This window comes from Bufo gargarizans, chromosome 6 (genome assembly GCF_014858855.1).
Source record: "Bufo gargarizans isolate SCDJY-AF-19 chromosome 6, ASM1485885v1, whole genome shotgun sequence".
NCBI classification, from domain to species: Eukaryota; Metazoa; Chordata; class Amphibia; order Anura; family Bufonidae; genus Bufo; species Bufo gargarizans.
In genome coordinates, this window is record NC_058085.1 from 12,801,232 (window position 1) to 12,811,999 (window position 10,768).

Sequence of the window (10,768 nt, forward strand, 5' to 3'; positions counted from 1 at the left end):
ATCACTGCTCCTGGATCTTGCAGGCTGCATGCAGAGGAGCTCTTGATTTATTCCTGGACTAATGGTGGAATTGTCTGTGAGTACTCTCACTGATGAAGTGAGGCTGCTGTATTATATGTAATGTACTGATACATATGTTTTGTTTATGTTTATATTGTAGTTTTACAAAGTTATTCAGAAAAGAGAATACAAACAGATCTGATGTCTCACGTTTCTTGACTTCTGAATTATTGTTAAGCTGTCTGACTAGTGTTATACAACAGTCAATAACGCGAAGCAGAACAATGGTCATGGGTGGAGCTATGCAAATTTCTATTTGGCTTTGCTGGTACTCCTTTGGAGGGAATGTTCCTCACACAAACAAATATCACTCATTGCTGCTGCTGTTGAGTGCAGGGCCGATCCCTGGGAGTCAGAGCGACCAATCTCTGATCACTTCTAAGCCTACTCAATGCCAATGTGGGTCTGCAGCTTGACTCTCTGCTTCCCAACCAGGAAAAGATCTAGGACACCACCACTGCCACGGAAGACTTACACAAGGGTCTAATTTTGACCTTTGCTAAGGAAGCTGGAGAAATCTACATAGCTCCACCCATTTGTACAGCTAATTAGAGAAATCTGCATAGCTTCATCAACCCAAACCTACTTGAAAGACCATGATTTCTGTGGATTAGCATGAAGGACTGCGTTGTGTCAGACATTGTTGTGTGATCAGGGAATACTGTATAATAAGACAATCCTTGTCTTGGCCTGATACTTCTAGGTCCTAATCAACTTTTAACCCCTTCACGCAATATCACGTACATGTACGTGGGGGAATGTGGTGCCTCACCGCATCCCCACTTGCATGTACGTGATCGGCTTTCACTGTCAGCGCAGGGACCGAAGCGCTGAAGATTCAGTGAAGCCGGCGTGCTGGGGTTGCTAGGCAACCAGAGAAGCCGGAAGTAACTGTATTGTAGCCCTGACCCACCCACGATCGCTGTGATTGGTCCAATACTGCAGAGGGACCAATCGCAGCGCATCGGGGCAGGTAAGGGGGGTTAGGGAGGGACTGTGTGCCTCTCCTTCTCTGATCGTCCCCATTCCTGTCAGGGAAGCGATCAGAGAAGGAGAGTGTGACAAATATACTGTACCTGACATATGTATACTAGTCATGGAGCACTGCTACTTAGCGCTCCATGACTAGTATACTCCTCATCGCATTTAACTGTCACCATGTCTGCAGACATGGTGACAGCGCTGAGTGCCGGCTGTTACACACAGCCAGGCACTCAGGCTCAATGTGGAGGGGGGTCCTGTGACCCCCCGTATCGGCGATCGCTGCAAACCGCAGGTCAATTCAGACCTGCGGTTTGCAGCGCTCTATGTAGTTTCTGATCCCTGCGGTCCCTGACCGCAGGGATCAGAAACCTAAAAATTGCCCAAAATCTGTATTTTCCAGTTTTTTTTAACCCCCCTGCACCCCTGAATTCATTTATGTGGCGGGGTGCAGGGGGGCGGTTTGTGGGCGGTGCGGCAGTTGCGGGAGGCGGGCGGTGCGGCAAGCGGGATCGCGATCCCCCGCCCGCCTCCCATTATAATCATCGTTGGCTTCTAGTGGGTATACCAGGGTGCCAGCACGTTGCTGGCACCCTGGTATAAACGGCTGACATCGGTGATGCGATGTCAGCCGTTTAACCCTTTCCATACCGCGGTCCGCACGGACCGCGGTATGGAAAAGGTTAACAGCTCAGGGAGCTCCCTCCCTCTCCCATCGGAGGGCTGCTGTACCTTTGCAGCCCCCGATGGGAGAGGGAGAGAGCCCCCAGACAGCCCCCCCCAGAGCCCCGTCCTTACCCTTCCCCGTCTGCGCAGTTCTGACCATAACTGAGCAGACGGGGAAGGTTCCCATGGCAACAGGACGCCTCTCAGGCGTCCTGCTGTCCATGGTGCTGAACAGATCTATGCTGAAAGCATAGATCTGTTCAGTGTAAGTAAAATATAGTACAGTGCAATATATATTGTACTGTACTGTATTATACAGACATCAGACCCACTGGATCTTCAAGAACCAAGTGGGTCTGGGTCAAAAAAAATAGTGAAAAAAGTAAAAAAAAATAAAAAATCAAAAAACACATTTATCACTGATTAAACATGAGAAAAATAAAATTCCCTACACATGTTTGGTATCGCCGCGTCCGTAACGACCTGATCTATAAAACGGTCATGTTACTTTTCCCGAACGGTGAACGCCATAAAAATAAAAAATAAAAAACTATGATGAAATTGAAATTTTGCCCACCTTACTTCCCCAAAAAAGGTAATAAAAGTGATCAAAAAAGTCGCATGTACGCCAAAATTGTAACAATAAAACCGTCATCTCATCCCGCAAAAAATGAGACCCTACTTAAGATAATCGCCCAAAAACTGAAAAAACTATAGCTCTTAGACTATGGAAACACTAAAACATCATTTTTTTGGTTTAAAAAATTAAATCATTGTGTAAAACTTATATAAATAAAAAAAAGTATACATATTAGGTATCGCCGCGTCCGTATCGACCGGCTCTATAAAAATATCACATGACCTAACCCCTCAGGTGACCACCGTAAAAAAATAAAAATAAAAACGGTGTAGAAAAAGCAATTTTTAGTCATCTTACGTCACAAAAAGTGTAATAGCAAGCGTTAAAAAAGTCATATGCACCCCAACATAGTGCCAATCAAACCGTCATCTCATCTCGCAAAAAATGAGACCCTACTTAAGATAATCGCCCCAAAACTGTAAAAACTATGGCTCTTAGACTATGGAGAAACTAAAAAAAATGTTGTTTTAAAATTGAAATCATTGTGTAAAACTTACATAAATAAAAAAAAATGTATACATATTAGGTATCGCCGCGTGCGTGACAACCTGCTCTATAAAATTACCACATTATCTAACCTGTCAGATGAATGTTGTAAATAACAATAAAAAAAAACGATGCCAAAAAAGCTATTTCTTGTTACCTTGCCGCACAAAAAGTGTAATATAGAGCAACCAAAAATCATATGTACCCTAAACTAGTACCAACAAAACTGTCACCCTATCCCGTAGTTTCTACAATGGGGTCACTTTTTTGGAGTTTCTACTCTAGGGGTGCATCAGGGGGGCTTCAAATGGGACATGGTGTCAAAAAACCAGTCCAGCAAAATCTGCCTTCCAAAAACCAAACGGCGCACCTTTCACTCTACACCCCGCTGTCTGGCCGTACAGTAGTTTACGACCACATATAGGGTGTTTCTGTAAACGGCAGAGTCAGGGCAATAAAGATACAGTCTTGTTTGGCTGTTAACCCTTGCTTTGTTAGTGGAAAAAAATGGTTAAAATGGAAAATTAGGCAAAAAAATTAAATTCTCAAATTTCATCCCCATTTGCCAATAATTCTTGTGCAACACCTAAAGGGTTAACAAAGTTTGTAAAATCAGTTTTGAATACCTTGAGGGGTGTAGTTTATAGAATAGGGTCTTTTTTGGGTGGTTTCTATTATGTAAGCCTCGCAAAAAGACTTCAGACCTGTAGTGGTCCCTAAAAATTGGATTTCTGAAAAATTTCAAGATTTGCTTCTAAACTTCTAAGCCTTGTAACATCCCCAAAAAATAAAATATAATTCCCAAAATAATTCAAACATGAAGTACACATATGGGGAATGTAAAGTCATCACAATTTTGGGGGGTATTACTATGTATTACAGAAGTAGAGAAACTGAAACTTAGAAATTTTCAAATTTTTCCAAATTTGGGGTAAATTTGGTATTTTTTTATGCAAAAAAAATTAATTTTGGGACTTAATTTTTCCAGTGTCATGAAGTACAATATGTGACGAAAAAACAATCTCAGAACGGCCTGGATAAGTCAAAGCGTTTTAACGTTATCAGCACTTAAAGTGACACTGGTCAGATTTGCAAAAAATGACCTGGTCCTTAAGGTGAAATAAGGCTGTGTCTTGAAGGGGTTAAGGATGTTCCTTAACCTAGTAAGAACATTCCTTTGAAGAACACTGAGGGACATTGCTTAGAAATACCAAGAACTTTATGAAGAATTTCCTCCAAGAAGCTTCTCTCATCAAATAAAAAGTCTGTGTTGTGTGTCGTCTCCATGATATAAATGGTGATTGGGGGAGAAGAGGTCGGAGGAGCTAAACTCTGTGTCTTTAGAAGTTTAGCTCTTTTGCTATTTGTTTAAAAGCTTTTTAGCAACTGCTGAAAAGCCCCAGAAGCTTGTGGAAGAATAGAAAAATGCACATATTGACAATATTGTGACTTATTGTTGATCATCTTTTTGTAGGTAGGCTGATTTCTTCTTGTATGTTTGGAGAATGATAGATGTTTTCTATGGGGCTACAGGTTCAGAGTTTGGTGGGTTTTTATTCTCTATTTTACAGCAGCTCTATAGCATAGTGGGTGTCCACTGTGGAGCTGCAGGTTCAGGACTCAGTGGGTGTTCCCTGTGTATTCTGTATTTCAAGACTTTAAATCGTACACTTCTCGGCCTTTTGGTTAAGATCGAGCGTAGTATCTGTTTTTAGATTCAGAGACGTGCTAGGATGTAGAGCAGAGAACTGCATAGCAAGCCTAGGATGTATGGCTTGGGTTTCAAGGTTCTATCGCTAGGTGACCAAGGCCTCTGTTGGATCTAAGCCAGGGGCTGAGATGTTTGAAAGCCCGATGTGCAGAAGTGCCCCAGGAGTGGTGACCCTGGGGTGCCTGAACTCACTGGGGGTGGGAGCCCACTGAGTGATGGCACATTTGCACGCACTTCACTTTCTCACATTTTGAGCGCACAGTCGCACACACCTCTCTTTGCTCGGCTTCGGTCTAGAAAAGATGAGGAATTTTTATAATTCCGGTCAAATGTCTGGGCCGTAATGGCACACATTCACTTATTTTTTGTTACTGTGTGTTCAATTTCCACGTTTGTTTTGTCACTAGGATCTCTTGGGTACGGCTTGCAGTACTCTGTAGATTCAGAAAATATCCCGAAAAGATGTTCAACCAGTTTCATGTCAAGAATGAAGATAGAGACTTCCTGAGGTTTCTACGGTCGGAGGACGGAGATACAGATTCAGAGCCAGCAGAATACAGAATGAAAGTACACTTGTTTGGAGCAGCATCATCTCCAGGTTACGCCAATTATGGTATGAAGTACCTGGCCAATCAGAATGAAAAGGTTTGCCCATCAGCAGCAAATTTTCTTAAGAAAATCTTTTATGTAGATGAAGGTCTCATAAGTCTAGAGTCCACAGAATCTGCAATCAAACTAGTGAAAGAAAGCCAAGAGTTATGCGCAAGAGGAAACCTGTGCGCCTACATAAATTCATCTCAAACAACAGAGAGGTACTGGAATCCATCAGTGACTCTGAACGTGCATCAATAATGAAGAATGTAGATTTCAATTATGATCATCTTCCAGTTCAGAACAAACTTGGATTGGGAAGGAATGTAGAGAATAACAAGTTCATCTTTGAAGTATCTATTGAAGAGAATGTTGCAACTAGACGTACCATTCTTTCCGCAGCGGCTTCTATATATAATCTATTAGGATTCTTGGCCCCAGTGATCCTCAAAGCTAGATAAATACTGCAAGAATTATGGAGACAGAAGTTAGGATGGGATAAACCCATACCTGAAAATTTGACGCCAAGGTGGGAGAGACAAATAGGAGACTCAAAACTTGACAAAAATGGAAAACGTCTCACTACTCCACTCAAGTTGGAACGTCCTATACAGAAGTTAGTTGTTCTACTTGAGAGTGATGAAAGACACTCGAGAGTTGAGAACATGATGAAAAATTCCTCAAATTCATGTTTAAGTCCTACTACTGAGAACATAGAATTATAGGTAATTTTGGTGGGAGTGTAGCTGGCCAGCTAAGACCTGTCCTAGGTTGCTAACATAGCTTATATTTTATACAGCTAGACCTGCCAATAACCTTAATACAGTTCCTATGTTTGTGTGTTAAAGACAAAAGCAGAGTTATTTACAGTGACTTCATGTTGGGATGTCATATAATAGTTATATTTTGTGTCCACAGAAGCAGAAAAAGATAATTTGCCTTTAAGAGTCGTTATATAATGTAAGGAAAGCTCAATGACACAGAAGACACAACAGAAAGCATAGAGTTAAACTGTTGTTGCTAAGCAGAAGTCTTGACCAATCCTAGCTAGCCTCACACAGCCTAGAAGTTTTGACCAATCATAGCCAGCCTCACACACAGCTTGTGTGGGGAAAATCCCCTAGCAGGAGCTGCTGGAATCATTATTCACCAGAGAGAGGCGCTGAACAGACACACACTCTACTAAGAGCTGTGTTTTATTGAAGCAAGAGGCCAAAATAGGTATTTAAAACGGTTATATAATGGTCCTACTGTTAATATAGTGATTAGAACTGTATACTGAACTGGTTATATGTATGTTTACTTACAGTTCCACCAAACCACAAATTCAAATTCCATATTGCAATCCAAATTGCATACAAATGCAAACTGCTCATACCAGATCATAAGCAAGTGTATAGATACTCAAGAGAGAAATATATCCACCAGTTTAAGATGAATGACAAGATTAAACAGTTGAACCACCATCTTATGCATACCACCATTTTGTGATATCTTTTCAACATGTGTTATGTACATGGACTATCTGCTGCGAAGGCGGCAGTGTTATATGAAGAAAAGTTGAAGTTAATAAAGAAGTTATTTCAAGCATTTGGTGTGCTCTTTAAACCTACTGTTTCCATAGAACGGCACTAGAGGAATTACAGAGTAATAGACAGTCTGGTTAGACTAAAAAGTCAGAGATATCAAAATTCTTCTAATGCCACAGTGCAAAAGGCACTTCATAGTGCTGCGCCTGCCACATCTGCACCTCAGGCTTTGTAAACATCGTGGCTTATGACTCCAACCCAAAGGCCCAAGATCACCTCCAGGTTAATCTCTGTGTTTCTCTGCTCCCTCTCAGTAGCCCAGTCCAACGGACCCGTTCCAGCACACAATGTAAGTCAATGGGGACGGAACGGTTTTCTATGACACAATCTGGCACAACCAAAAACGGATCCGTCCTCCATTGACTTTCAATGGTGTTCAAGAGGGATCCGTTTCGGCTATGTTAAAGATAATACAAACGGATCCGCACCAAACATGAGAGTGAAAGTAGCCAAAGGAAATGCCTTCTAATTTTCCAAATAGAAGAATTGATTGTAGAGGCCATGGATTGTTCAGGCAGTTCATATCACAGAGAATGATCATATTGCTGAGAATGGTCATGGGTGGAGCTATGCAAATTTCTATTTGGCTTTGCTGGTACTCCTTTGGAGGGAATGTTCCTCACACAAACAAATATCACTCATTGCTGCTGCTGTTGAGTGCAGGGCCGATCCCTGGGAGTCAGAGCGACCAATCTCTGATCACTTCTAAGCCTACTCAATGCCAATGTGGGTCTGCAGCTTGACTCTCTGCTTCCCAACCAGGAAAAGATCTAGGACACCACCACTGCCACGGAAGACTTACACAAGGGTCTAATTTTGACCTTTGCTAAGGAAGCTGGAGAAATCTACATAGCTCCACCCATTTGTACAGCTAATTAGAGAAATCTGCATAGCTTCATCAACCCAAATCTACTTGAAAGACCATGATTTCTGTGGATTAGCATGAAGGACTGCGTTGTGTCAGACATTGTTGTGTGATCAGGGAATACTGTATAATAAGACAATCCTTGTCTTGGCCTGATACTTCTAGGTCCTAATCAACTTTTAAAGGATTTCTGTCACCTCCCCTAACCCAAAAAACGATTTTAAAGCAGCCATGAAGCACAGCTTACCTGGAATAGGCTGTGCTCTTTTATGTTGTAATCCGTCCAGCAGTTTCTGCAAAAAACGACTTTTATTGATATGCAAATGTGTCCTGAAGGTGCCCAGAGGGGCGTTTTGTTCCTCTTAGAGAGCCCAGTACCGCCCCTCTTACAGTGCCCAGCCCGCCTTCCTTGCACTGTCTAACCGCCCCCAGCCTGCCACAGCCTCTCCTCCCCCTCCCTCACGCCGAACGAACTCTCGCACAGGCGCAGTACCCACTGAGGGCTGCGCCTGTGCGATCAGCAGGAGACTGAGGGCAGGAGCTTCATCCTCGTCACTGGGCATGCGCCGAGCCCAGTGACGTCCGATGCTCGCTCTTCCCTCTGTCAGCAGGAGGAGAGGGAGGAGAGGCTGTGGCAGGCTGGGCTGGGCTGGGCTCTCTAAGAGGAACAAAACGCCCCTCTGGGCACATTCAGGACTCATTTGCATATCAATAAAAGTCGTTTTTTGCAGAAACTGCTGGACGGATTACAACATAAAAGAGCACAGCCTAATCAAGGTAAGCTGTGCTTCATGGCTGCTTTAAAATCGTTTTTTGGGTTAGGGGAGGTGACAGAATCCCTTTAAGGATGTTCCTTAACCCAGTAAGAACATTCCTTTGAAGAACACTGAGGAACATTGCTTAGAAATACCAAGAACTTTATGAAGAATTTCCTCCAAGAAGCTTCTCTCATCAAATAAAAAGTCTGTGTTGTGTGACGTCTCCATGATATAAATGGTGATTGGGGGAGAAGAGGTCGGAGGAGCTAAACTCTGTGTCTTTAGAAGTTTAGCTCTTTTGCTATTTGTTTAAAAGCTTTTTTAGCAACTGCTGAAAAGCCCCAGAAGCTTGTGGAAGAATAGAAAAATGCACATATTGACAATATTGCGACTTATTGTTGATCATCTTTTTGTAGGTAGGCTGATTTTTTCTTGTAAGTTTGGAGAATGATAGATGTTTTCTACGGGGCTACAGGTTCAGAGTTTGGTGGGTTTTTATTCTCTATTTTACAGCAGCTCTATAGCATAGTGGGTGTCCACTGTGGAGCTGCAGGTTCAGGACTCAGTGGGTGTTCCCTGTGTATTCTGTATTTCAAGACTGTAATCCGTACGCTTCTCGGCCTTTTGGTTAAGTTCGAGCGTAGTATCTGTTTTTAGATTCAGAGCCATGCTAGGATGTAGAGCAGAGAACTGCATAGCAAGCCTAGGATGTATGGCTTGGGTTTCAAGGTTCTATCGCTAGGTGACCAAGGCCTCTGTTGGATCTAAGCCAGGGGCTGAGATGTTTGAAAGCCCGATGTGCAGAAGTGCCCCAGGAGTGGTGACCCTGGGGTGCCTGAACTCACTGGGGGTGGGAGCCCACTGAGTGATGGCACATTTGCACGCACTTCACTTTCTCACATTTTGAGCGCACAGTCGCACACACCTCTCTTTGCTCGACTTCGGTCTAGAAAAGATGAGGAATTTTTATAATTCCGGTCAAATGTCTGGGCCGTAATGGCACACATTCACTTATTTTTTGTTACTGTGTGTTCAATTTCCACGTTTGTTTTGTCACTAGGATCTCTTGGGTACGGCTTGCAGTACTCTGTAGATTCAGAAAATATCCCGAAAAGATGTTCAACCAGTTTCATGTCAAGAATGAAGATAGAGACTTCCTGAGGTTTCTACGGTCGGAGGACGGAGATACAGATTCAGAGCCAGCAGAATACAGCATGAAAGTACACTTGTTTGGAGCAGCATCATCTCCAGGTTACGCCAATTATGGTATGAAGTACCTGGCCAATCAGAATGAAAAGGTTTGCCCATCAGCAGCAAATTTTCTTAAGAAAATCTTTTATGTAGATGATGGTCTCATAAGTCTAGAGTCCACAGAATCTGCAATCAAACTAGTGAAAGAAAGCCAAGAGTTATGCGCAAGAGGAAACCTGCGCGCCTACATAAATTCATCTCAAACAACAGAGAGGTACTGGAATCCATCAGTGACTCTGAACGTGCATCAATAATGAAGAATGTAGATTTCAATTATGATCATCTTCCAGTTCAGAACAAACTTGGATTGGGAAGGAATGTAGAGAATAACAAGTTCATCTTTGAAGTATCTATTGAAGAGAAAGTTGCAACTAGACGTACCATTCTTTCCGCAGCGGCTTCTATATATAATCTATTAGGATTCTTGGCCCCAGTGATCCTCAAAGCAAGATAAATACTGCAAGAATTATGGAGACAGAAGTTAAAATGGGATAAAGCCATACCTGAAAATTTGACGCCAAGGTGGGAGAGACAAATAGGAGACTCAAAACTTGACAAAAAAGGAAAACGTCTCACTACTCCACTCAAGTTGGAACGTCCTATACAGAAGTTAGTTGTTCTACTTGAGAGTGATGAAAGACACTCGAGAGTTGAGAACATGATGGAAAATTCCTCAAATTCATGTTTAAGTCCTACTACTGAGAACATAGAATTATAGGTAATTTTGGTGGGAGTGTAGCTGGCCAGCTAAGACCTGTCCTAGGTTGCTAACATAGCTTATATTTTATACAGCTAGACCTGCCAATAACCTTAATACAGTTCCTATGTTTGTGTGTTAAAGACAAAAGCAGAGTTATTTACAGTGACTTTATGTTGGGATGTCATATAATAGTTATATTTTGTGTCCACAGAAGCAGAAAAAGATAATTTGCCTTTAAGAGTCGTTATATAATGTAAGGAAAGCTTAATGACACAGAAGACACAAGCTCAATGACACAGAAGACACAACAGAAAGCATAGAGTTAAACTGTTGTTGCTAAGCAGAAGTCTTGACCAATCCTAGCTAGCCTCACACAGCCTAGAAGTTTTGACCAATCATAGCCAGCCTCACACACAGCTTGTGTGGGGAAAATCCCCTATCAGGAGCTGCTGGAATCATTATTCACCAGA

The 10,768-nt window shown here is 42.4% G+C and overlaps 1 non-coding gene across 1 annotated transcript; it reads left to right on the forward strand.

Moving 5' to 3' along the window:
• The first annotated feature begins 8,629 nt into the window (after nucleotides 1–8,629).
• On the forward strand, nucleotides 8,630–8,691 carry LOC122942919. The gene has a single exon (XR_006390757.1). It is a non-coding gene; the product is annotated as a U7 small nuclear RNA (small nuclear RNA).
• The last annotated feature ends 2,077 nt before the right edge of the window (nucleotides 8,692–10,768 follow it).